Raw genomic sequence first — 25,720 nt, forward strand, 5'->3', positions numbered from 1 at the left:
ATTATCTCAACTCCAGAAAATGCCGAGGTCTCAGAATCCTCACAGCTGATGAATGAAGAGACTGATTAGAACCACTGGAAAAAAAACCGGGAAAAACTCCTTGACAGACTCTTCTTCAAATGCTGGTCACTTTCATCCAAAGTCAACATTAATTTCTACATTAACAAACATTTATTGAGGTCATGACTAGGTGTCAAGCTGCAAATTAGGCTCTGAAGACACAATGATGAGCAGTACACAGGCAATATCAAAGCCCATCTTTTAAAAAAACAACAACAACAAAAATACCTTTCTAATTGATTGATTCTACAGGTCTACTTATCAAGGGTGTGCTGTGCCCAAGGCTTGTAGATGGTTCAAAGACATCATACAAGGTCCATCAGTGCCTTCTGAGGACTTGCAGTCTAGTTGGGAAAGCAAGAATTAAGAACACAATGGTATAAGGGAGTATAAGAGAGAGTATATAAGAGTGTTCTAAAGAATGATGCAGGCGAAAGGGTAGAAGAAGAATCCAAGGAGAGTAACATGATTAGGGCAAGTGGACTTAACCTGGAGATTGTGCTTAGGTCAGAGGAAAAAGGAAAAGGCATTCTAAAACAGAGAGCATGAACAAATTAGAAGGGCTGCTGCTGCTGCTGCTAAGTCGCATCAGTCATGTCCGACTCTGTGCGACCCCCTAGACGGCAGCCCACCAGGCTCCCCCATCCCTGGGATTCTCCAGGCAAGAACACTGGAGTGGGTTGCCATTTCCTTCTCCAACGCGTGAAAGTGAAAGTGAAGTTGCTCAGTTGTGTCAGACTCTTCGAGACCCCATGGACAGTAGCCTACCAGGCTCCTCCATCCCTGTCCATGGGATTTTTCAGCAAGAGTACTGGAGTGGGTTGCCATTGCCTTCTCCAATTAGACGGGCAGTGAGATTCAATTAGTAGGAACAGAAGCTTCATGTTAGAAAAGTAGGAAATAAAATTGATAAGTAAAATTTGAGCAAGAGTCAGGTACATTAACAGAGAAGGCAATGGCAACCCTCTCCAGTACTCTTGCCTGGAGAATCCCATGGACGGAGGAGCCTGGTGGGCTGCAGTCCATGGGGTCGCTAAGAGTCAGACACGACTGAGTGACTTCACTTTCACTTTTCCCTTTCATGCATTGGAGAAGGAAATGGCAACCCACTCCAGTGTTCTTGCCTGGAGAATCCCAGAGACAGAGGAGTCTGGTGGGCTGCCGTCTATGGGGTCGCACAGAGTCGGACACGACTGATGCAACTTAGCAGCAGCAGCAGCAGCAGCAGGTACATTAAAACCAGGTTGAGAGGTTGGACCAAATGTGGTGGGTAGAAGGCATAATAAATATTTGAACTAGTGAAAAGAGTACCAATTTTGGAATCAGACAAATCTAAGTTCAATTCCGTCTTCTCGTGAGACAATCCTTGGATAAGAATTCTAAAGAGCAGAGTTTTAGGAACACTGATAAGATGAAATGCGAAACATTGGGAGAACTCAATTACAGAGATACAGGATGTAGCCAACTGTATTCATCCTAGAATCGTGATGGCCGAGGGTCTCGGCTCTTGGGGGAGGCAGTGAAGAAATGTCAGGGCTGGCTCGGAGAAACTCTTACAAAGGAAGAGGTGACAAGATTTGGTGCCCACTTGGGCTTTCCTGGTGGCTCAGCTGGTAAAGAATCCGCCTGCAATGTGGGAGGCCTGGGCTGGATCCCTGGGTTGGGAAGATCCTCTGGAGAAACGAACGGCTACCCATCCCAGTATTCTGGCCTGGAGAACCCCATGGACTCTATAGTCCATGGGGTCGAAAAGAGCTGGACACGACTGAGCGACTTTCACTTTCTCTTTACTAATGGAATGAATGAGAGAGAAGTCAGGATGGTTCCTAGGTCTGAGTCTGAGTGATGAAGCGAATGCTACCAGTAGAAAGAAAAGGAAAGTCTGTTCATTGTGAAAGGAAGAGGTTTAGCAGAAAAATATAAAAAGTTGATCAGGCATGTAGCTTCTGCCCTAACTACAGGGCATCAATCGTGAAAACTATTAAACAAGTGCATAAATGAGAAGAGAGTTTGAGTCAGGACTACAATGATTGGTACATATAAGAATAGACGACAACATCACATTTAAGAATAGTTTTATTAGAAAATAAAAACACTAGCTGTTAAGCAAAAATATGGGAATGATATACACAGTAGAAATGCATCTTCACGGGCTATTTTTCTTAGCTATGGTACTTAGGGGATCCTATCCATTATCACAGCATTGAATGAATAAACTTCTGTAGAAATTCAACATATGGCCTATTTACATAACAAGCGTCACAACTCCAAATTAGCCATTTTGATGTGTCAAGGAAATAACACCTTCACAGCAGACTACTTCAAAAAAAAAGGAAGAAAAAAAAGAAAGGTTTGTTTTTGTTCTATAATTATGTGTACTGGTGTTTTTTAACTGTTTGTGTCATGAAAATCACATTTTAATTGTGTGATTACACACTAAGACAGAACAGTGATGGAATGAATTGATTGGCTGAATTATGCACAATCATTCAGTGATCAATAAACAGACTCCATCACTTAAATCTGCCCATATTATGCAGCTGCCGTCATGTCCTGTGTCATGCTTGTGAAAGCAACTGTTCTGGGTACAGACATTGTAACAGCCATCTGATTCAATTACCACCTTTAAATAACAGTGAAGGGTCTACAGAAGATGACTAGTGAAGAAGCACAAGGGAGCAGTGAGCAGGCAGTATCCATGTCACACAAAACCCACTCCACTCTATAATCACATGGGGAGACACATGGTTGCCCTTTAGATCATACCACGAGCAATCTCAACTTCTTCCACTTATCCATCAAACAGTAACCCAAAGTTTTTGTCCTGCCTCACAAGATGCTGATTAAAGCTGTGTAAAGATAACACAGGTAACAGGATGAAGATCACCTAAGAGCCTTCAACACAAAAGCCATAAATGAATATTCATTGATAACAGCACAATTCTATCATCAGAGACAGAGAAACTGATAAAACTTAGAACCAAAAATGAAACATTTCTAAAGCTTGACTTCTGATGGAAAGTATTTCCATCTGCATGGCAAAGTAGGTCTTTGAGATGCTTCCTATTGGCAGAGTATCAAAGACTGCAATGGTGTGGCCTAAGCATTTTCTTTTCCTGATCGTTACAGAGATTGGCTGAGCAGCCTCACAAGCCCACAGAAATCTATCCCCCACAAAGGCCACTTGAAAATCAGGCAAGCACAGCAACAGTCAATTGGAGACTTTCATTAGGGGGCTCCCTAAAACAAAATGAATACAAAAGGAGTCTTGAACATTTTGCCTTAGTAAGTACTTTAAACTAAATTGATTCCTAGAAAAGTATTTAATATTTTTACAGGCAAGGATTAAAGAAAGAAAATTGCCAATTAATATACTCCTTTCCCTGATGTTGAGTTTCGGGTTTTTTTTCCCTAACCATCCTCTTAGATATTCTCTGCATTCAAGTGATTGTATTTTTATGCAAATTATCCTTTGGAGCTAGTCGTGTGTGTGTGTGTGTGTGTGTGTGTGTGTGTGTGTGTGTGCAAGCGCGCGCGTGCATATGTGTTTAAAGCCACACACAGATAAAGAATTGGACATATTTTTTGTTCTGCTGCTCCATAAAATAGTCTTTAACAAAGCTTGAGTTTAATCCAAAACTCTAATTAGAGACTGCAGCAGCATTTGCCTTGTCCAAATAGAAAATCATTCCCAAAGTTGATTTTCCCTTAGTTAGAGATCGAACAAATATTTTCATACACAGGTATTTTTTTAAAATACTACAATTACTTGATAAAAATCCTGCCCCATCTATACAACCCGCTGCATTTTAGCTGATATAATTTTATAAAGGCGAATCAAATACAAAAAGCGACTGGAGACTTCATTTCAGAGTATATTTCAAAGTAAATGGATTTGTTACTTGGATAATATTTTTTCTTTTTTTCAGAATGAAGCAATTCTGACTTCCTGTCTCTTCTCTCTGCCATATTACACATCTGCTTAATCTCTAGAAAACAAAATCAATCAGATACGGCAATGAATCGTTCTTTTAGGACAAACTAAACCAGTCATAAAGGTCACACGACCTTACTCTTTCAAATACTGGCATAAAGCTCTTCTTCTGCATAGGTTCTAAAATTTGAGTCATTTTTTTCTGATGTGCCAGAGGATTGGTAAAAGTTTTTAATATAAATTTTTTAAATTAAATAAGCAAGTAAAAAATATTGCACATAACATTTCATGAAAGAGGCTGTGTTTGAAGTTCAAGGTTCTTCCCTAGTTCTCAAGCTACAGATTTTGTAGCTCACTCAAAGGAAAATGCTGCACAGAAAGAATCTTTAAAATGTCAAGCCTCCAAAATCTTGGCATTTGCTAAAACCCGGACTACTGGGAATCAAAAGCTCAGGAAGTTCACAAACACACACACCAACCCCCTAAGAGGTGGAAACCTCAAGCTGACAAGATAGGAGGTTTCAGTCGCATCCCTGTCCAGGTGAAAGTCTCTCAACCCTTCTTCTCCCACGTCTGCAGTAAGTATTAATCACCAAACAGAGTGCGAACGAGCGGGACCGATATTCCGAGGCACGGAAAAGTCGGGAGTGGGCATAGAGCGGGAAGACCCTCTCGCATCTCTGGAACCACAGCTGTCTCGAGCTCTGGCCAACGTCGGCCGACTCCGGGTCCGCCCGCCCAGTCGCGGCGACGCGAAAGCTTAGTCCCGCGGCCACAAGTCTCCAGGCATCGGCTCCCGTCACCCTGAGGACCACCACGGCGAGTTTACCCGCTCCGGGAGCCAACGCATCCGGCTCCCATCGAGCACCGAGGGGAGCGGGTTTCCTTGGACCGGCTGCCCCCGGGCCGGACGGCGATCAAGGGCGTGAGGCTGCCGGCAGAGGCGGCTCGGAGCAGGAGCGCGGCGGCGGGAGGGGATCGGTCTCCGGCCGCCCGGCGGGTGGAAGGGGGCGCTCGCGTAGGGGAGGGCAGGCGAGGGACCGCGGCCGATTCAGATCCGGGGCGGGCGGGTCCACGTCGGAGCGCCGCCGCCACACGCTCGCCCTGGACGCGCGAATGTGCGCCGCACCCGGCGCCTCCTCCCGCCCGCCGGCTCGCTCGCCAGGGCCGGCCCGAGAAAGGCAGGACGGCGACCTCCGCGTCCGATCCGCGCTGCCAGCCCGCGTCGGCGCCAAGCGGGGGCCACACCCAGCGCCCCGGGAGGCGGCGGGGGCTGGGCGACTCAGGCTGCGGATCGCGCTGCCCGGGCTCAGCCACCGTCCCGGCTGCGCAGGCCCCGCCGCGTCCCGGCCCGAGCCCGGCGGGCGAGCGGGGAGTGGGTCCCGGGAGGCGGCGGCGGCCGGAGATCCCAGGCTTACCTCTGTGCCGAGCGCCGGCCTCTCCGTCCCGGACCGGGGACGGGGATCGGGAGCGCGGTTGCCGGGGGGAGGCGCGGCGGCGGTGGCGGCCCCTGCGGCGCGGAGGGCGGGCCGAGCAGGAGCCGCTGCCTGGGCCGCGCGCCGTCCGGAGCTAGCCCCGCGCTGCCGGCGCTCGCGGCGGAGGGCGCAGCCGGCTCGGCCCCCGGGCTAGATTCCTTCACTGACACAACTCCGGGTCGGCCCGCTCCACGCAGGGACACTCCCGCCCCTCGCAGGCTGCTCCCGCCCGCTGGCCAGCCGGCTAGCCCGCCCCTCGGTGTCACTCACCCAGGCGCACACACCCAGAGCCGGCGCCCCTCGCTCCCGCTCGCGTACACAGCGCTGCTCACGCCTCTCTCGGGTTTTGTATCCGCTCACACGCACGTTCTGACACAGATCCCTTCCCTCCACACGCCCTCCCTAGCTCCTTTCCCACCCCACTTTCTAGAAGAATCCCCATACAGCTTCCGCACTTTGCTTGCTTGCCCCACACCACCCTCCTCGCCTTCCCCCGAACCTCTCCCTCACTTAAGCTGCCTCTGAGCGATTCAGAGATGTTGCCACCACCGGCACGTGTTGCAGGAGAGGCACCCTCCCCTGCCCAGGAGAAGGAACTTTGCTCCCCCAGCACTGTCTATAAACGCAAGAGTCTTCTCTTTTTTAGAAAGCACTAAGGCTTTCTAGTGCTGAGCCAAGCTCAACATGTAAACAAAGGTAGCCGACTTCCGAAATGACCAGAAGAACCAACAGCGGGAAAAGTAGCGGGGGTGGGGTTGGGTTGGGTCTGACCTTAGAAACGCGGCTCACCCCAAGTGTCCCGGCCCCTCCCTTTCGCTGCCTTTCACGCTGAGTACTGGTTGCTCTAAACGTGTGTGATAACCAAGTTCCAGATAGATGTCGTGGGCACCAGCCCATGGATTTCTGCCTGAAAGTACAGTAGTCGGAGAGTAAAGGCAGTTTCTCCGTCATTATTCATGATGGAAGCACTTTAGATAACACACCTCTTCCAGAGGCAGCAGAGTGAAATGCAGGCAGCTCTCCAGTTTTTTTTTTTTTTTTCAGGGTGACTTAACCTCCCTTTTTCTCAATACCAATAACTTTCTCAGCGGCTCCTTAGACATACGCAGGCCAGAGTTCCTTACGACTCTCAACCCAACACTCGAAAAGGCCCCTGAGTGTATAGCAGCATGGTACATCATCCAATGTTCAGGAATTCATAATTTGAAATTAGATACAAACACCTTTCTGGCAAAGCTTAAATCTGCTAACGTAATGTGCTCATGTTGACAAAGCACTGTTCTAATAAGGGATAGAGGAGCCGAAAGTGGAGGAACTTAAATTCTCATGCAACTTGTTATGGTTCTTGTTATCCTGGATGGGAGTATGGGGTCATATAATTTTTTAAAAAATTTGTAAAATCTTTGTAAGTATTAACTCAATTATTTCTTTAAATAGTCCAGTCAGATAAGTAGTATTTTTGAACTTTGTTTTTTTTATAGATAAACTGAGTCAAGGAGAGGAGAAATGGTAGAGGAAGGATTTGAACCTACACAGTCTGGCCCCATCGATGCTACTGAAAAGAAAGTTTGCTTCTAGAAGCCGTATTATATGCAAATATAAAGGATAAACTTCATACTGCTTATCATATTTAGATGGAAAGGTAACTTGTAACAATTTGACTTGGAATTTGATGCATTTTTTAGGTCCTCTGGCAAAATAATTCACTTAAGTTTTGAGGAGTTTCTCCTCATAATTAGAATTCCAAAATGAGTAATAAATTATTGTTTTCCTAGGAAGGGCTTTGGAAATAATATTGAACTCAGTCCTTTCATTCCATTCTTCTACTTCATTACCTCCTGGGACTCCAAAGCCAATTTGTTTAAAAGTCTAAAAGCAGAAAGCCTTCACGACCTGGATATGACCAGAGGGAAGAAAGGGTTTTCTGAGGCCTGTACCTGGCCTTTTACCTTTGAGGGCTACTTCTCAGTAAGTAGGTAGTCACGCTTGCTTAGCCATTCAGTGGAGTCTGACTCTTTGCGACCCAATGGACTATAGCCCACCAGGCTTCTCTGTCCATGGGATTTTTTTCAAGGCAAAGTAGGTAACTGGTATGTGTATGGCGGGTGAAAATGTTAAAGCATTGAATGTGATGAAAATTAAATAAATGGAGAATGGGTGTATAGTAGTAGCCACTGTAACACAAATTAGACTAAAACTAATTCTACTCTGGGAATGGAGGCCTAGTCCATCAAGAGACAATTATAAAGTAAAAGAAAATAATTACAACTTTCATCAGTTACTTAAGGGACCTAGCAAAAGAACTCAGACTTTTAAAAGTTTATACAAGGACTTCCCTGGTGGTCCAGTGATAAGACTCCATGCCCCCAGTACAGGGTTCCCTGGTTCGATCCCTGGTCAGGGAACTAGATCCTGCATGCATACTGTAACTAAGAAGTCCACGTGCTGTAACGGTGATCCTGCAAGCCACAACACAGCCAAAGTAGATAAATATTTAAAAGTTTACACACAGTGAGTTTCAAATAAAACTTTAACCTTTTGGTGCTCAGATTAATTTACTCTAGGGGAAAGAAAAGTGAAAACTTCTGTTTCTGAGAGGGAGGGTTTACTCAATAAGCATTCAAATTGATTATTGAAAAATATGTAAAAATTTCTTGGACATCAAATAACTAACAAAGCAGTATTTTGATGAGTTAAGCGTAAATGATTAAAACATGAGTTAACATTGCTATAATTTCGTGGAGATAGAAACATTCAAAGAAGTAGAATATGAAAAAGATATGTATTGGTGTTGGCACCAGATATGGAGAATTTACTTGAAAAATTACATTATTTGAAGGTTTAATCAAAAGGTAATATGTTTAAAGCTAGTATGACTTATTCAAAATGATTCTGTGATTATAATCCATTTTACTATTTTCTAAGCTAAATAGGAAGTGAAAGTCTTTCCTTAAGCAAACAAATAGAATCATAAGAGTAAACATTTTCTGAAAGATGAACAAAGTATAGTAGTTTGTATACTATTTTCACAAAGGTATTTTTCATCTGTATCTACTGCTTCCCTCCATATAGTCACTTACCCCCTTTATCTGATATGCTTAATTATAAACATGGGGGAACAATATGTATCCTACAAGGAGGCTGACCTTTTCCTTGCAAGATTTCAGCAAAATGCCATAGTTCTTATTTTCCAGCTTCTAGATTGTCCTGATTCTCTAGGCATGGCCATACAGACATGGACACCACTCAGATCCCAGAAGCCTGTTTCAGGGCGTGGTCAGCTGTCTTTAGGATTTGGGCATCCAAATAAGTGTGAGGACAGAGAGTGACTTTAGTTGCCTGGCTCCAGACCACTGAGCACTGGGCTCCAGAGTGCTCTTCAGACCTACTGGAAAGCCTTTTATCTAGAGAGCCTTGACTTTGACTAGGTGCAGGGACTGCGTGGTATCTGGCAGATCTCCTTTGGGGGGGAGATAAATGCGCTCTGTGTGTGTGAGCGTGGTGTTCATTAGAACTGTTTACAAATATTCCAGCTCTACCTCCTTCAAAGCATATGGGAGGATTGCCTGTCTACTAAAGAATCCCTTGGACTGCAAAGAGATCAAACCAGTCAATTCTAAAGTAAATCAACCCTAAAAATTTATTTGAAGGACTGTTGCTGAAGCTGAAGCTCCCTGATGCCAACAGCTAACTCATTGGAAAAGACCCTGATACGGGGAAAGATTGAAGGAAAAAGAAAAAAGGGGCAGCAGATGATGAGATGGTTAGATAGCATCACTGACTCAATGGACATGAATTTGAACAAACCCTGGGAAATAGTGGAGGACAGGGAAGCCTGGCTCCATGGAGTTGCCAAGAGCTGGACACGACTTAGCGACTGAACAATAACAAAAGCCTACTAATGTACAGAGTAGCTCTGGGACTTGCTTCAGCCAGTGAAAAGTAGATGGAAGTGATGAGTATCAGTTCTGGGCAGAAGTTAAGAGCTAGTACAGGTATGACGCTGTTCTGTTTTTCCCTGTAGCACCTAGCCAGCAAGGTGCTTGTGGCGGCTGCTCTATTGGACTGCAGTGAATGACGACCATGAGGAATGCCACACCTGCCTACCATCCCTTACTGGACCTGAGCATGAGTGAGAAATAAAGTCACTGAAATATAGGGGTTGTTTGTTTCTGCAGTATAATCTAGACCATTCTGATTAAAAGTAGGGAGGAAGAAAGATATAAATAATTGCAGGGCACATCGAAGCAGAGAATGGCTAATAATTCTACAACTCTTTCCTCCCGGGTGCACAACTAATTCACATTTTTCAGCCTCCTATGTAATGAAGTGAGGCCATAGGACTGAATTCTGCCGAGTGTAATGTAGATGAAAGTTTTGTGCTCTACCTCCAGTCTTCACTGTGGAAAACCTGCATGGTCTCTCATCTCCATCTGCCACATGGAAACTACGGATTCTAGAGCAGGAGTCAGCCCTTTTTCTATAAAGGGCCATATGGTAAATATTTTAGGCTTTGTGGGTAATGAGTTCTCTGTCATAACTATCTGCTGTTTTACAGGAAAATAGTCAGAAGCATTATGTAAACAAATGGACATGGTTGTGTTCCAATAAAACTTTATTTAAAAAAATAGGCAGTGGGTCCACATTTCCTTGGGGTGATTATTTGCTAACTTCTTACCTAGTGGAGGGTAGAAACACAGGGTGTAGGATAGAAACACAGGATGGAGGGATCCTGAGTCTCTGAGTTCCTCTATGGTATTTACGTGCTGAACACACACATTGAAATGTTATCTGAATTAAAAAAGCAAACTTCTGATGAGTTAAGCATAATTAATATGCTATCTTATCCCAGATTGCAGAAAAAATTCTGGATGGATTAATAAGCAAAGAAAACTGTAAAAGACTAAAAGAAAATGGAGGAAATTCTTTAACAATACTGTTTATCTTTGTAAAACTAGTTAGAAATATCATGATAAAACCCCAGAAACTATAACAGAAAAGATTAAACAGATTTGACTACAGAATAAACAACCCAAGCATTTTTATACAGTGACAGGTACCATAAACAATATTACTTAAAGGGGACAAAATAAATGTAATATATAGGAAATAGGAAAGATTAATATGCAAAATACCAAATAGCTTCTAGAAATCAATATAAAAAAGAGAAGCAGGAAAATAAAACAAGCACAGGACATGAAGAAGTAATTTTTCAGAAGGAGGAATATGTGCTAATGAACATATGGAAACATATTCAGCCTCATCAATGATCAGAGTGTAAATTACAAGACAGCATTTTTTACTTATTACACTGGCAAGGAAATGTTTTAATATAAGATGTTTGTGAGTGCACATTAAAAATACAACTTTCATATTCAACCAACTGTAGTATGAATTGATGATATAGTATGAACATTTCCGGAAAGCAGTTTGCAGTATCTGTAAATATTAAAAATGCGTATATACTTTGACCATGCATTTCCACTACAAGTAAGCTATCCTACAGAAATACTTATGTGTGCAAGAGTGTACTTACATGTATGTCTGTTACAGCATTATTTGTAAGAGAAAAAAATCAGACTGCACTTCAACACTTATGAATAGAGGAATGGTTAGAAAAATTGTATGTATATACACTGTGGAATAATAAATAACTGTTTAAAAATCAGGGAGCTATGCATGTGTTGACACAGAATAGTGTTCATGACATATTTTTGAGTGATAAGAGCGAGTCAGAACAATATGTACAATATGTGCTCTAAAAAAAGGGGAAGGAGGGCGGAAGTCCACTTATCTTGAAGGATATGCACCCTGTTGACTTTGGTAACCCTCATATTAAGACATTTTTAACTTTGTACACTTCTCTTTTTCTCTTTGTACATCATTTTTATAATTAAAGTGTCTTTAAAAAGTGAAAGGACTGAAGTCAAGAGAGACTGAAAAAGAAGCCCGTTGTGGACCCTGGCCAACACTGAGAGGCTGAGGGGTGGACGGGCATAGAAACAAAGACTTGCTGTAGACTCGCTGAGGCAAATCCACAGGCATGGGTCACTCCCTTGGAGTCCAGTGGCAGCAGACCGAGTTGTTATGACCTGGAACCAGGGTTCTGCTTGGAAATTTTCCAGGAAAGAGGAACACTTAGGGTGAGAAGAGAAAGGATAACCTTGCTGGCCTAAGGGCAAAACATGTTGGAAACACAAAAACCAAGTAATGTCCTTCGGATGAAACTTCTTAGTCTATACAGGTGCTAAATATTATATTTTCATTGCTCCAGATTTTATTTAGGTTAAAAACCTTCTCAGAAGCTGAAATGAATAGATACCTAATAGAAAGGTTTCTTATTTATTTATTTATTTGGCTTTAAAGTTTCCATGTCACTGTGTATTCTAGGAAGATAATTCAAGGTTCATTCAACCTTAGTTGTGCTAACAGGAAGACAAATGGCCCCAGTGTGTGTTATAGAGGTATAGGTTGTCACTCATTCAGGAGGCCTTTCATTTGTTCTCTGATGTGTATTAGCAATTTCTGGTGACCAAGAGTAGTTTTGTCAGAAGTCTGATTCTAGTGAGACAGAATGTCATGTATGTTTATTGACCATTTAAGTAAAGCTATGTTGATGTGTTACTTAACAGAACGTTTTATCTTTTGGGTATAGCTTGTACTCCAAAAGTGCCCGTATTATTGACTGTTACTTTTTACCTTATAAACAAAAGCCCACCCTAGGAATGAACCAAAGGCAGATTCGGGCGTTTTTCTGGTTGGTTGTACTCTGAGTGCCTTTGCCCTTCCCACACGTGGGACTGGCCTTGCCTGGAATGGAGCCTGAAACATGGTATATGCTGGTGATAGGGAAATGATGTTTTAGTTTGCTAGGGCTGCCATAAAGAAGCACCAGAGACGGGGTGGGCAGCTTACCACAGGAATTTATTGTCTCAGAGTTCTGGAGACTGAAAGTCTGAAAGCCTGGTGTTAACAGACTTGATTTCTCTGAGAGCTATGAGGGAAGGATCTGTTCCAGGCTTTGCTTGGCTTATAGACGGCTGACTTTTCCCTGTGTCTGTTCACATCATGTCCCGTCTATGTGCATCAGTCTTCACGTACAAATTTCCCCTTTTTATAAAGACACCAACCATATTGGATTAGGGCTCACCCTGATGACGTCATGGGCTTCCATGGTGGCTCAGCAGTAAAGAATCTGCCTGCAACACAGGAGGCATAAGAGATGTGGGTTCGATCCCTGGGTCAAGAACATCCTCTGGAGGAGGGCCTGGCAACCCACTCCAGTATCCTTGCCTAGAGAATCCCATGGACAAAGAGGCCTGGCAGGGTACACTCCACAGGGTCACAAAGAGTTGGGCACGACTGAAGCGACTTAGCATGCACAATTACTTCATATTAAAGACCCCACCTCCAAATGAGATGACATTCTCAGGTACTGGGGGTTAGGACCCCAACATATCTTTTTTCTTTTTTTTCTTTTTCTCTTTTTTTAAAATTTTTGTAGGGCACGACAGCAGGGGCAATTCAACCACAATTAATGGCATAATGAAGTTAACAGTAAAAGTGGGGTCAGAGCCTGGCTGTCTGACTAGTTACCCGGGATTTTTTTTTTTTTTAATCAGACCTCCCTTATCTCTGTGTTCCAAGCAGTCTTCCTGCCCCTTTTCCGGGGTTCCTATTGATTCCAGGGCATTTCTGTAATGTAATAATTAGGTAATTGGGCATTTATCTCTGTGGTGAGAGATAAACACTGGCTGTGAGGAGGGACCATGTCTTTTGTTCCTGGATCTAGCACAGTGCCTGACTCAGACAAGGTAACTGAATGAAGAGCAACATCTGTCTTGTAAAGAAGGCCAGTCCACACTGTCATTTGTCTTCCTGATCACACAACTAAATATAAGTACCTCCAGACTCAGCCCTGTGAAACAAAGTGACATGAAAACTTGAAAAACTTAAAAATCCTTACTAAATATATTGTGGCACATTGTGGACAGAACCTTCTAGATAGGGTGGTGGAGTAAGGAAGTCCCAAACAGGAGTCCTTACATGCAGTTGCTTCAAAAGCAAAGCAAGTTCAGCCAAAGGATAGTGCGCCCAGCTTACATTCATAATGAACTTTAAAGTCTAACTTAAAAATTACAGTTAGATAAAGCAGAAATGCTGCTGTAGAAATTATTCAATGGTTAGTAAATAGAGTTCATGAGGAAGCCCTATGGGAGTTGTGGGTTTTTAAAACCAAGAGAATACCAAGTCAGAAGGGCAACTTAGTCTTCAATGGAAACACAGGCATGTTGATGAGTTTTTCTGTCTCTACTGAAGGCAGAACAAGAATAGTTTATGCCACAGCAAGCAAGAGTTGGGTTGACTATGAAGGAAGCATTTCCTGATAGAATATTAAATATCAGGGTGGCTTGGATTCCAATACAAGCTTCAGTTTTGCATCTTTCTATCACTTAAATGAAAACTAAAATATAGGTAGCCAAGCTCTTTCACTTACTAGCCACAAGACCATGGAAAAGTTACATCTTTTCACTGAGAGTCTGTTTCCTTACTTAATTTTTACCTTAGAGAGAGTAGTAAGAGATTGAATATCAAGCATGTAGTAAGCTCCAAGCACACTGTAAGCACTCCGGAAATAGTGTTATTAATGAACTTGAGAGCAAATATTTTAAATTCTGATTTATTATTTTAAGTACCTCATGTGCTATTTCATTTTGGTTTCACAATAATCATGTGAAGTAGGTGCTTTTATTTCCATTTTACAGATGAGAAAAATGAGGCACAGAGAAATTAAGTAACTTGCCCCCAAATCATAGAGATAGTAAGTGACAAAGCTCCAGAGTAAATCCAGCCCATCTGTCTCCAGAGTCTGTATTTCTAGTCACTTGACTAGCAACCTCTACATGTTTATAGCAACTAAACATTAGATTTTTAAAAATAAAAATGTGGAGTGCTCTTTAAAAATTCAGTCTAGTGGTCCCCAGCCATTCAATGTCCTTTTTGTTTTTACCTTCCATGTTTTGAATGATTTTCTTTACTAAAGTACTTCAGTGATAAATAATAATTTATTTTTCATTGCTGTTAATCAAAGAAATATGTGACAGAGCTCCAGATCAATATGAAGTAACAGCATGATCTCATAAAACTCTTGTCAGAAGCAAACAACTTGATGTTTTGGTTGGCTCATGCGGTTTTATCACTGCATGGCTTGCACCAAAGTTTCTGAAATACCTGTAATAATTAGCTGGTCTTCCTTCCACTCTGAAGTTCACAGAAGTTAATATCCTGTGATGAATCATCTATGATACTGATATATGAGTTCCTTCTACTGAGACATCATAGTAAGTAGGTTCCCCCCCAAAAAATGATTCCTCCATGTGATTAACTGCACTCTGAAGACACAGATGTACTACACTGTTGACGTTGTTCTGTCACTGCAGCACGCCAGGCTTCCCTATCCTCCTCTGTCTCCTGGGGTTTGCTCAGATTCATGTCCACTGAGTCGGTGATGCTATCTAACCATCTCATCCTCTGCAGCTCTATTATCCTTTTGCCGTCAATCTTTCCCAGAATCAGGATCTTTTCCAATGAGTTGGCTCTTCCCATCAGGTGGCCAAAGTATTGGAGCTTTAGCTTTAGCTACATTAGTATTTCTCAAATAGTGTGGTCAGCAGTTTTGGATAGGTCGAGTTATGGTCCGGAAAAGGCAATGGCACCCCACTCCAGTACTCTTGCCTGGAAAACCCCATGGACAGAGGAGCCTGGTAAGCTGTAGTCCATGGGGTCGCTAAGAGTCAGACATGACTGAGCGACTTCACTTTCAATTTTCACTTTCCACTTTCATGCATTGAAGAAGGAAATGGCAACCCACTCCAGTGTTCTTGCCTGGAGAATCCCAGGGATGAGGGAGCCTGGTGGGCTGCTGTCTATGGGGTTGGACACGACTGAAGCGACTTAGCAGCAGCAGCAGCAGTTAAGATCCAGAATGTATTTAAATAAATAAATATATAAATATATATATATATTCCATTACTAAATGTTTAAAGTGAATGTTTTAAAGTAAGAAAAAAAATCACTGGTTTTAGGTGAGTGTGAAAGTGTTCTCTGTGGCTGGAAGCTAATGTAGACTGGAGAGATGAGGATCTGGCATTAGAGCTGTCCACTGAGTGCCTGTGTGTGTGTGTGTGTGTGTGTGTACATGTGCAGCTATGCAGGGGGCAATTATGGAGGAGAAACAAGCAGTGGTGTGATAGTATACCACCTTTAAGGGGAAAAAATGGCCCCAGTTGCTAGCATTTACCAATTTCCATGTTATAAATACTTCTACCATGGCCAATTTCAAGCTACCAACAGTTTGACAACATTATTTATTTATATTTATTTTAATATATTTTTATACTTAACAGTTCGCTCTATTAAGCCACCATAAGCCTCTTCCATCAAATCCCTGGAAATAAACAAACGTTTATCAGTAGTCTCAAGATAGAACCTGGAGATGCTATTGATGAGAACGAGCCTCTGACCATGCAGGTGAAGGAGAAAGTCAAGAAAACAGAGTTTCTGAGATGAAGCCTATGACTGATGACTTATAGCCAGAAATGACCCCGAACCAAGGAAGCTACAAAGAGGAGAAATTTTGGAAGGCAGCAGTCTAGTTGCCAAACTGGGAACGAAAGACTTGGATCCAGGGGATTATCACAGAGATGATGACTAATCGGACAAGGAGAAGAGGGGAGGACGATGATGCAGTACAAGGAGACAGGATCTGCTCATCCCAGACCAGCTGTATTTCTGTACCAATCGAAACTCTTGTCTGATATAGCCAAGCTACAAACTAGGTACTAAGGAACAGGAAGACAGTGGGGATTTCATTCCAAGAATTCTAGTACCGGATGAGGAAGAAGGAGGAAAGATACTTACTAGGACTAAGATTAGGACATAAGATAAAAGCCAAACTGACAACCCTACTCAAAGTCTACTTCTCTGAAAGAGAGCTGTGTGTGTGTTAATTGTTCAGTCGTGTGTAACTCTTTGCGACCCCATGGACAGTAGCCCATCAGGCTCCTCTGTCCACGGAATTCTCCAGGCAAGAATCTGGAGTGGGTAGCCATTCCCTTCACCACGGGGTCTTCCTGACACAGGAACTGAACCCAGGTCTCCTGCATTGCAGGCAGATTCTTTATGGTCTGAGCCACTGGGGAGCTGCTTAAATCCAAATCTGAAAAGCTTCCACCAGACATCCCCTTTTGCCAAAAGCCACAAGCGGAAGAACAGATGGTCTTCCCGTAGCAGTCAAGTGCTTGCAGCTGTGAGCAGAGACGTGGCGTGTCTCAGTACAAGGGAACAGGTAGGTCATTATACTAAAGAGTAAACTGCATTGGTTGTGAAGATTTCAGACATTTCAGTGTAGTTTTTGTCTGGAAAATCAAATTACGTTTAGCATCTCACAGCCTGGTGACCAAACTCTCTAGGCTACCCCTGGTCCGACAGTACAACCCTTTCCCTGCTCCCCATCATATCAGGACCAAATTTCTGGATGTCTGAAGATGGTGAGTGGTGGAAGGATTCTGAGGAAGTGGGAATGATGGATGTGGACCCCTCTTTCTAACAGCTTGAAGGAGAGAGATGGAGATAGAAAGAAATAAGGGCTTGAGTGAAGGAGAAAAAGAATAATAAAGTGAGGACTTCTGTGAATTCTGACCAAAATTAGGCATATGAGTATGTTTATCTGGGGAAAGACAAAGTAGAGAAGTGAAAGCTAGTAGTCTAGACACACAGATGTCTTTCTTTCAGTGCTCCAGTGTGCTGTAACGTCCTGAGAAGGGATGATATGACTGCCCAACTGCTTCTTTTCTGCCTGCTTTATGATAACCAAAGTACAAGGCAAGAGTATTAGAGCATTGGTGTCTTAGAGCATTCACCTCTGCAATGACACGCAAAGTATCTCCCTACCAAGGTCACCAGAGACTTCCAATTTGCCCAATTCGGTTGACAGTGTCCACCCTTTATCTTCCCCAGCCTCCTTGAGTGATCTGACACTGTCCTCCTTTTGAGAACACATAAAGAATCTGCCTGCCAATTCAGGAGCTGCAGGAGATGCGGGTTCAATCCCTGGGTCCAGCAGATCCGATGGAGAAGGAATGGCAACCTATTCCAGTATTCTTGCCTGGAATATTCCACAGACAAGGAAGCCTGGCTGACTACAGTTCATGGGGTCCCAAAGAGTCAGACATGACTGAGTGACTGAGAACTGCTTCCCTGTGCTGCCACTCTGAGCTGTTATCCATGTTCCGGGTTGGTCTCTTTCCAGTCTCACACTGGGGCATCTTCCTCTTACTACTAGTGTCCTTTTTTGGTCATTTCACTCCTCAATCTATATTTCTAGATTACCTCCTCCATGTAAGTTGTTTCATTGGCTCTGTACAGATGGTAGGTCCAATATCTTTATCTTTAGCTTACAGCTCTGTCCTTGGCTCTAGACTTCTCGATCCTAAATCTATGTAATTATGTCCCACAAACAACTCCACTCCCCTAGTCCAAAATTAGAACTCTCCATCAACTTTGAAAGACTTTGGAGTATAGACATTACATCTCATGCTTATTTTTATATCTTCACTGCACAGAAGGTTCAGCAACTATTGTCAAATGACAACATGGCAGGATATTTTCAACAAACATTTGAATTTCATTTATTTAGTATATTTACTGAGATACAATTGATATACAATAAATTGCACATATTTAAAGTATACAATTTGATATTTTAATATGTGCATACCTTTCACCACAACCAAGATGGGGAATAAAGTCATAACCTCCAAGTTTCTTCTTTGTGCCCCTTCTGACCCCTCCTTCTGTCTTCCTTACCCTACTCTCACCGCTAGGCAACCACTGATCCAATTTCTGTCACTATACTAACTTATATTTTCTATAATTTTAAGTAAATGGTCTCATACATTATATACTCTTGTTTTTGGTCTGGCCTCCTTCACTCAGCATAATTATTTTATTGTTCTTCTGTCTCATGTCTTAATAGTTCACGCCCTTTTATTGCTGAATAGCATTCTCTTCTATTGGTATATCACCAATTGTTTATTTATCATCTGTTGATGGATCAAGATCATCCCCATGGAAAAGAAATGCAAAAAAGCAAAATGGCTGTCTGGGGAGGCCTTACAAATAGCTGTGAAAAGAAGAGAGGCAAAAAACAAAGGAGAAAAGGAAAGATATAAGCATCTGAATGCAGAGTTCCAAAGAATAGCAAGAAGAGATAAGAAAGCCTTCTTCAGCGATCAATGCAAAGAAATAGAGGAAAAGAACAGAATGGGAAAGACTAGAGATCTCTTCAAGAAAATTAGAGATACAAGGGAACATTTCATGCAAAGATGGGCTCAATAAAGCACAGAAATGGTATGGACCTAACAGAAGCAGAAGATATTAAGAAGAGGTGGCAAGAATACACAGAAGAACTGTACAAAAAAGACCCAGATAATCATGATGGTGTGATCACTCATCTAGAGCCAGACATCCTGGAATGTGAAGCCAAGTGGGTCTTAGAAAGCATCACTACGAAAAGGCTAGTGGAGGTGATGGAATTCCAGTTGAGCTATTTCAAATCCTGAAAGATGATGCTGTGAAAGTGCTACACTGAATATGCCAGCAAATTTGGAAAACTCAGCAGTGGCCACAGGACTGGCAAAGGTCAGTTTTCATCCCAATCCCAAAGAAACGCAATGCCAAAGAATGCTCAAACTACCGCACAATTGCACTAATCTCACATGCTAAGTAAAGTAATGCTCAAAATTCTCCAAGCCAGGCTTCAGCAATACATGAACCGTAAACTTCCAGATGTTCAAGCTGGTTTTAGAAAAGGCAGAGGAACCAGAGATCAAATTGCCAACATCTGCTGGGTCATGGAAAAAGCAAGAGAGTTCCAGAAAAACATCTATTTCTGCTTTATTGACTATGCCAAAGCCTTTGACTGTGTGGATCACAAGAAACTGTGGAAAATTCTGAAAGAGATGGGAATACCAGACCACCTGACCTGCCTCTTGAGAAATCTGTATGCAGGTCAGGAAGCAACAGTTAGAACTGGACATGGAACAACAGACTAGTTCCAAATAGGAAAAGGAGTGCATCAAGGCTGTATATTGTCACTCTGCTTATTTAACTTCTATGCAGAGTACATCATGAGAAATGCTGGACTGGAAGAAACACAAGCTGGAATCAAGATTGCCAGGAGAAATATCAATAACCTCAGATATGCAGATAACACCACCCTTATGGCAGAAAGTAAAGAGGAACTAAAAAGCCTCTTGATGAAAGTGAAAGAGGAGAGCGAAGAAGTTGGCTTAAAGCTCAACATTCAGAAAATGAAGATCATGGCATCTGGTCCCATCACTTCATGGGAAATAGATGGGGAAACGGTGGAAACAGTGTCAGACTTTATTTTGGGGGGCTCCAAAATCACTGTAGATGGTGATTGCAGCCATGAAATTAAAAGATGCTTACTCCTTGGAAGAAAAGTTATGACCAATCTAGATAGCATATTCAAAAGCAGAGACATTATTTTGCCAACAAAGGTCCGTCTAGTCAAGGCTATGGTTTTTCCTGTGGTCATGTATGGATTTGAGGGTTGGACTGTGAAGAAGGCTGAGCACCGAAGAATTGATGCCTTTGAACTGTGGTGTTGGAGAAGACTCTTGAGAGTCCCTTGGACTGCAAGGAGATCCAACCAGTCCATTATGAAGGAGATCAGTCCTGGGATTTCTTTGGAAGAAATGATGCTAAAGCTGAAGCTCCAATACTTTGGCCACCTCATGTGAAGAGTTGACTCATTGGAAAAGACTCTGATGCTGGGAGGGATTGGGGGCAAGAGGAGAAGGGGACGACAGAGGATGAGATGGCTGGATGGCATCACTGACTTGATGGACGTGAGTCTGAGTGAACTCCGGGAGTTGGTGATGGACAGGGAGGCCTGGGGTGCTGCAATTCATGGGGTCGCAAAGAGTCGGACCTGACTGAGCGACTGAACTGAACTGACTGAATGATGTTGAGTATCTTTTCATGGCTTATCTGCCATCCATGTATCTTCTTTGGTCAGGTGTTCATTTCTTTTGCCCATTTGAAAAATGTGTTATAGTATTTTGAGAGTTCTTTATGCATCCTGAATGTAAGTTCCTTGTATATGTATATATATGATTTGCAAGTATTTTCTTCCAGTGTGTGGCTTATTTGTTTATTCCTCTAACTATGTCTTTTGAAGAGTAGAAAATTTTAATTTTGGTGAAATTCATTTTGTTCTCTTATGAATTGTGCTTTTGGTATCATACTCAAAAAAAATCTTTGCCTAACCAATGGTCACAGAAAAGAATCCTATATTTTCTTCCAGAAATGTTATTATTTTACATTTTACAATTAAATATATGATCCATTTTGAGTTAATTTTTATATATGGTGGTAGATATCAATTGAAGTTTGTTATTTCAAAAGTGGATATTTAATTTGTTGAAACACATATACATTTAAACAAATTATGGGGGAGTCTGTCCTTATTTTAAATGTGTCCTTATTTTAAAATTTTTAAGTCAAAAATAATGTGCCAGTGCCCAAACTACCTAGTTTTTATAAGCATAGTCTTTACTTATTCTATTTTTGAATTAATTCATTAACTTTTAAATTGTTTAGAATTTATTTTATTGAAATATACCTGATTTACAATGTTGTGCTAATTTCTACTGTACAGCAAGGTGAATCAGTTTCACATGTATTTTTATTTTTTCATATTCTTTTCCATTATGACTTGTCACAGGACATGAATATAGTTCCCTGTGCTATACAATAGGACTAATTTTTAAATTTTTATTATAAAGGAATAAATTGACATTTATGTCTTGTGTCCTATTGGCTTATCAGCTTATCAGGTTTGAGTTCTATAAGCTTGTTTTTATCCAAATTGTTTTTAGGCCTTTCAGAGTGGGAAAGGAATAATGGGAAGCAGGTTAGTATGAAGTAGGGATAAATGTGCCTCATTGACATCTCATTAAAATGCTCATAATTCTGAGGTGGCACATTGAGGAGCCTCTAGGATTATTGCCTGATGCATCTTTTCTGCACAGATTTTGACTCAGGCAAGAATGGAATACTTTAACAGTATGTGTGTGTCTGTGTATTTTATTAGAAGGCAGGGAGAAAATGGCTGATTATGGATCTTGTTTATTTCAGTTTAGTAAAGAGAAAAATCTGAGACAAACCCATCTTCCCTCTTTGGAATGACCCACCAGAGTTTAATAAAAAATGACTCAAATATCTGGAGTGGTCTGTGAAGTCCTGAAGCCATTCTTGGGCCAGAGATGACAAATGGGCATTTTCAGCCTGCTCTGTGCAGTTGAGAGGAATGTTATTGTGGGTATTGGGAAGTAATTTTGACCATTAAAAAAGTATCCACTGTTTAAAATGAGACACAATTTGTCATTAGCATCCTAAGTCTCTTCTTCTCTACTTCCCCTTTGGTAGTTTCTTCTCCTTTCTAGGTATTCGAGGCTCTCATGCTTTCAAGTGATTTCTTGCTTCCTGAAAACTACACCTGGCCATGATTTATGATTATGTCTGAATATATTATCCTACAAGGGATACTTGCACATTAGTAGAGGACCAAGGCTTAACCAAAGGGCTTTCTCAGCTTGGAATGCTAGGGCTCAATAAACCAATAGAAGTGGTATATCCTTGGGTAGCCATTTAGGCTAGGAAATGGACATAGGCAGATATTGGGTTACTTCCAAACATTCATTTTCCACTGTGCAATTCTTCATAGGCCCCAGTGTCTTTGGGAAGCCATGAACCTCTATGAAAATTGAAGCCACTTCTAACTTCAGGTGTGGAACATTGACAAATTAGCTCTTTCAATGTTCCTGGCCCTTGAGATTGGTTTGTGGATGGGAATATTACATTAGGTGGTTCAGTGGGAGTAAATCCCAAGATTTGTATGGAAACTACCAGAAGTTTCTTCACTATTCCTCCAAGGACCGAATTGTAAAATTGTAAGGGTTGAAATCACTGCCACCATGAGAGGAAAGCTATTTGAAACCTGAAAATCAAGCTAACCCTGTAGATGGCAGAAGGGATAGTCAATAAGAAAAGTTCTTGCTGATGTCATTGAACTGCTAGATCAAACTTCACTTGACTACTTCAAGACTATCCAGTTGTATAAGGTAGTATGTTTCCTTTTTCTTTTATGCCTGTCGCTTAACTGAAAGATATAATGGGATATCTTAAGGCTGCAAAGAACTGAGGTCTGTTAAAGTCTCCTCAGGTTTGTTAGGATAAAAACACAATGCCTCAGCAGGTCTTCTGAACAAGTAAATATTGGTTTAAGAAACAGTTGAACTTGCTTGAATCTAATTTTTTAACTTCCTCAGAAATTAGTATCTAATCCTATTCTGGTGCTCAGCTATGTTGGTGATTTACCTGTTTTCTGCCTCAAATGCTACCAGTTACCCAATTATCTTCTATTCTATTTCACATTCAAATTTTAGTCCAGTCAGTTGGTTACAATTCCAGAACCCCTCTCAAACATCACTGGCAAACATCTGGACCAGACATCTGCCTGGTCCACTCCACCCTGGCAGATAATAAGATGGGGGTATTAAAAAGCATGGTGAATGGTGATGAGGGGGTAAGGAAATCTTCAATTGTTTTGTAAGCTCTGCAAGTGTGAAAGTCTCTCTGAGTTTTCTCAAAACGGAGTCTTGTTAGGTATCATGGATGGGCTGTGCCAGGCAGTGTGCTTTCTGGGATCCCTGCACTGGTGATGGATCCTAGGAGATGGGGAGCTGAGAGTTGGCAGGGATTGACCATGTGTCTATAGGAACTTCTGGAATGGTCTTGTTGGCAGTTCTTATGTAATCATATAATAAAAATGTTAAAATATGATTTTGACAAAAATCACACTGGAATGTAAATGCCCAGGTGATGTGGGTGGGGCCCTGACAGTGTCTCATATGACTATTTACTAGCTTTCCTGACTTTGGCTTTCAGCTGGATTCAGTCCAGAGGGAGCCATGATGAAAGGGGAGAGATGGAGGAGAGTGATATATGGGCTATTTATGCCCCTGCTTCCTTCCTATGGGATTGCCTCAGTCTGGCTGTCTTGACCAAAGGTCACTGCTTTGCATTCTGAAGGCCACAACTACTCCCAAGGTGAGCTTTTCTATACGATTTGCTTTCTCTGGTTTCTGGCAACTGTTGCCTGCCCTCTGCTGTTACCAGCTCTGGTCTGGAATTATCTCTCTTGGTTTCCCTCTATCCTGCTTACACTTTTATAAAAAGTCTTCTGCCAAGTAAATCTCAGTTTGTTTTAATTTGTGGCTTATCTATTCTTTTTCTTAACAGTGTCTTTTGATGAGCAGAAGTTTTTGGTTTTGGTGAAGTCTAATTTATCATTTTTCCAGAGTAGTGATTGCTTTTGTATCCCAAAGCCCCAAGAACATGTTATCCCTCCCCAGATCTTGAAACCTTTTCCTAGGTTCTCTTCTTAAAGCATTATGGTTTTCACTTACATATTTACACCTCTGATCCACTGAAAATTAATAACTGTGTCCAATGTGAGCTAACGGTCAATTTTTTCCTTATATGTATAATCTTGTTATTCTAGTGTCTTTTGTTGAAAAGACTCTTTTCACCATTGAAAAGCTTATATTCATATGGTTGGATTTATGTCTACCATTTTGATTTTCATTTTATGTTTGTTCTTGTTATCATTTGTTCCTCTGTTTCTCCCTTTATGCCTTCTTTTGGATCAATTGCATATATTTTAGAATTCCCTTTTAATCTACTAGCTATACTTCTTTGCATTAAATGCTTTAACCAATTGCTCTAGGAATTAAACTACCATTCTTGACTTTTTAAGGCCCTCTTAGGTTATTCTTTATCATTTAGTGTGAAATGTAGAAACCTTACGACGATAGAAATTGCATTTACTAGCCTTTTCCCTTATGCTATGGTTTAGTCACCAAGTCGTGTCTGACTCTTGCAGCCCCATGGACTGTAGCCTGCCAGGCTCATCTGTCCATGGAATTCATGCTATAATGGCCCTATTTCTTGCATCTCCATATAGAGTAAGTCCTCAAAGACAATGTTATAATTTTGCTTTATGAATCCTTAAAGGTTGAAGAAAAAAAAAACGGTTTTCTAAATACCTAGCTCTTTGCTATTCCCAATGTTCTTTATTCCTTCCTGAGGATCCAAGTTTCCATCTGATATTATCTCCTTCAGCCTGAAGAATGTCCTTTGTATTTCTTGTAGTACAGGACTTCTGATGATGCATACTCTTAGCTTCTTTTTCTTAAATCTGAAATGTTTTGACTTCGTTTTTATTCTTGCAGGAAATTTTTGCTGAATAGAAATTTCTTCAGCACCTTAAATATGTCACTGCACTGTATTCTGTCCTCCATTGTTTCAGATACAATGTTAACAATAACCTAGAAGAAATGTAGTATTTATTTCTATCTCAAGCTACATTCAAATACTTTTATTTTCTTTTTTAAAGCAGTTTGATTTTCATGTGCTGGGTACAGTTTTCCTTATATTTATATTGCTCGAGTTTTGCTGAGCTTCTTCAATCTGTAAATAGTTCAATAGCTGCTTTAAAACTCTTGTCTCCTAATTCTGATTTCGGAATCATTTTGGTTTTGGTCTGTATTGATTGTTGTTTCTCTAGAGACTCAACTGCAATTTCTTGGTGTTTATATGTTGGGGGTATTTGTGGCTGTATCCTAAACATTGTGAAAATTATGTTGTAGAGACTGGATTGTATTAAATTCTTCAGAAGAGCTTGACTTTGTGCTCTTTTTCACTTGGCTTTGGTTTATCAGGCAATTGACTTGGCTTGACTCAGACTTCAAACTTCCTATTCCTTAGATGGCAGTTCAAATCTCAGTTCAGTTCTTTTATTGTTAGCTAGACTTCAGGGGTCTGGCAGCTCTGTGTGGAGAGTATTAACTCCATCTATGTAAATATTTTCTGGGATAATTCTCTTGTTTCTTGCAGCTGTATTTCTCTGCACTCTGTCTTCTGGTTGTTCAGAGTTGTTCTGAGCTTTCTATCGGAGTTCTAGCTGCCCTGCATGGTGTCAACTGCAGCCTATCCCTGGGTTAAAAGCCATAAAAGTGGGAAATTCACCTTATGCCATTCTATCCTTCTAAGTGTCTTCTCCTTTCCAAAATCCGTCCTCTTTCATTTACTCTCTAACCTT

At 41.6% G+C, this 25,720-nt stretch overlaps 1 protein-coding gene and 1 long non-coding RNA gene across 7 annotated transcripts in view; one reads left to right on the forward strand and one right to left on the reverse strand.

The window, feature by feature from the left end:
* SPATS2L (spermatogenesis associated serine rich 2 like) overlaps window positions 1–6,602 on the reverse strand; it is a 182,114-nt gene extending 175,512 nt beyond the window's left edge. For 2 of the 5 annotated variants that reach the window (XM_040228852.1, XM_040228847.1), the window contains exon 1: window positions 5,740–5,958. The gene's annotated coding sequence lies outside the window, so the exon portion shown is untranslated. Of the gene's footprint in view, window positions 1–5,412; window positions 5,635–5,739; window positions 5,959–6,240 lie in introns of those variants that run through there. The other 3 variants (XM_040228851.1, XM_040228846.1, XM_040228848.1) reach the window with 3 other exon arrangements.
* LOC120854646 lies at window positions 4,466–10,099 on the forward strand. Of its 2 annotated transcripts, XR_005719033.1 has the most exons (3): window positions 4,466–4,535; window positions 6,951–7,111; window positions 9,494–10,099. It is a non-coding gene; the product is annotated as an uncharacterized LOC120854646 (long non-coding RNA). The 2 variants fall into 2 exon arrangements; XR_005719032.1 differs by lacking the exon at window positions 4,466–4,535 and having other exon boundaries at window positions 5,628–7,111.
* The last annotated feature ends 15,621 nt before the right edge of the window (window positions 10,100–25,720 follow it).

This window comes from Oryx dammah, unplaced genomic scaffold (genome assembly GCF_014754425.2).
Source record: "Oryx dammah isolate SB20612 unplaced genomic scaffold, SCBI_Odam_1.1 HiC_scaffold_27, whole genome shotgun sequence".
NCBI lineage: Eukaryota > Metazoa > Chordata > Mammalia > Artiodactyla > Bovidae > Oryx > Oryx dammah.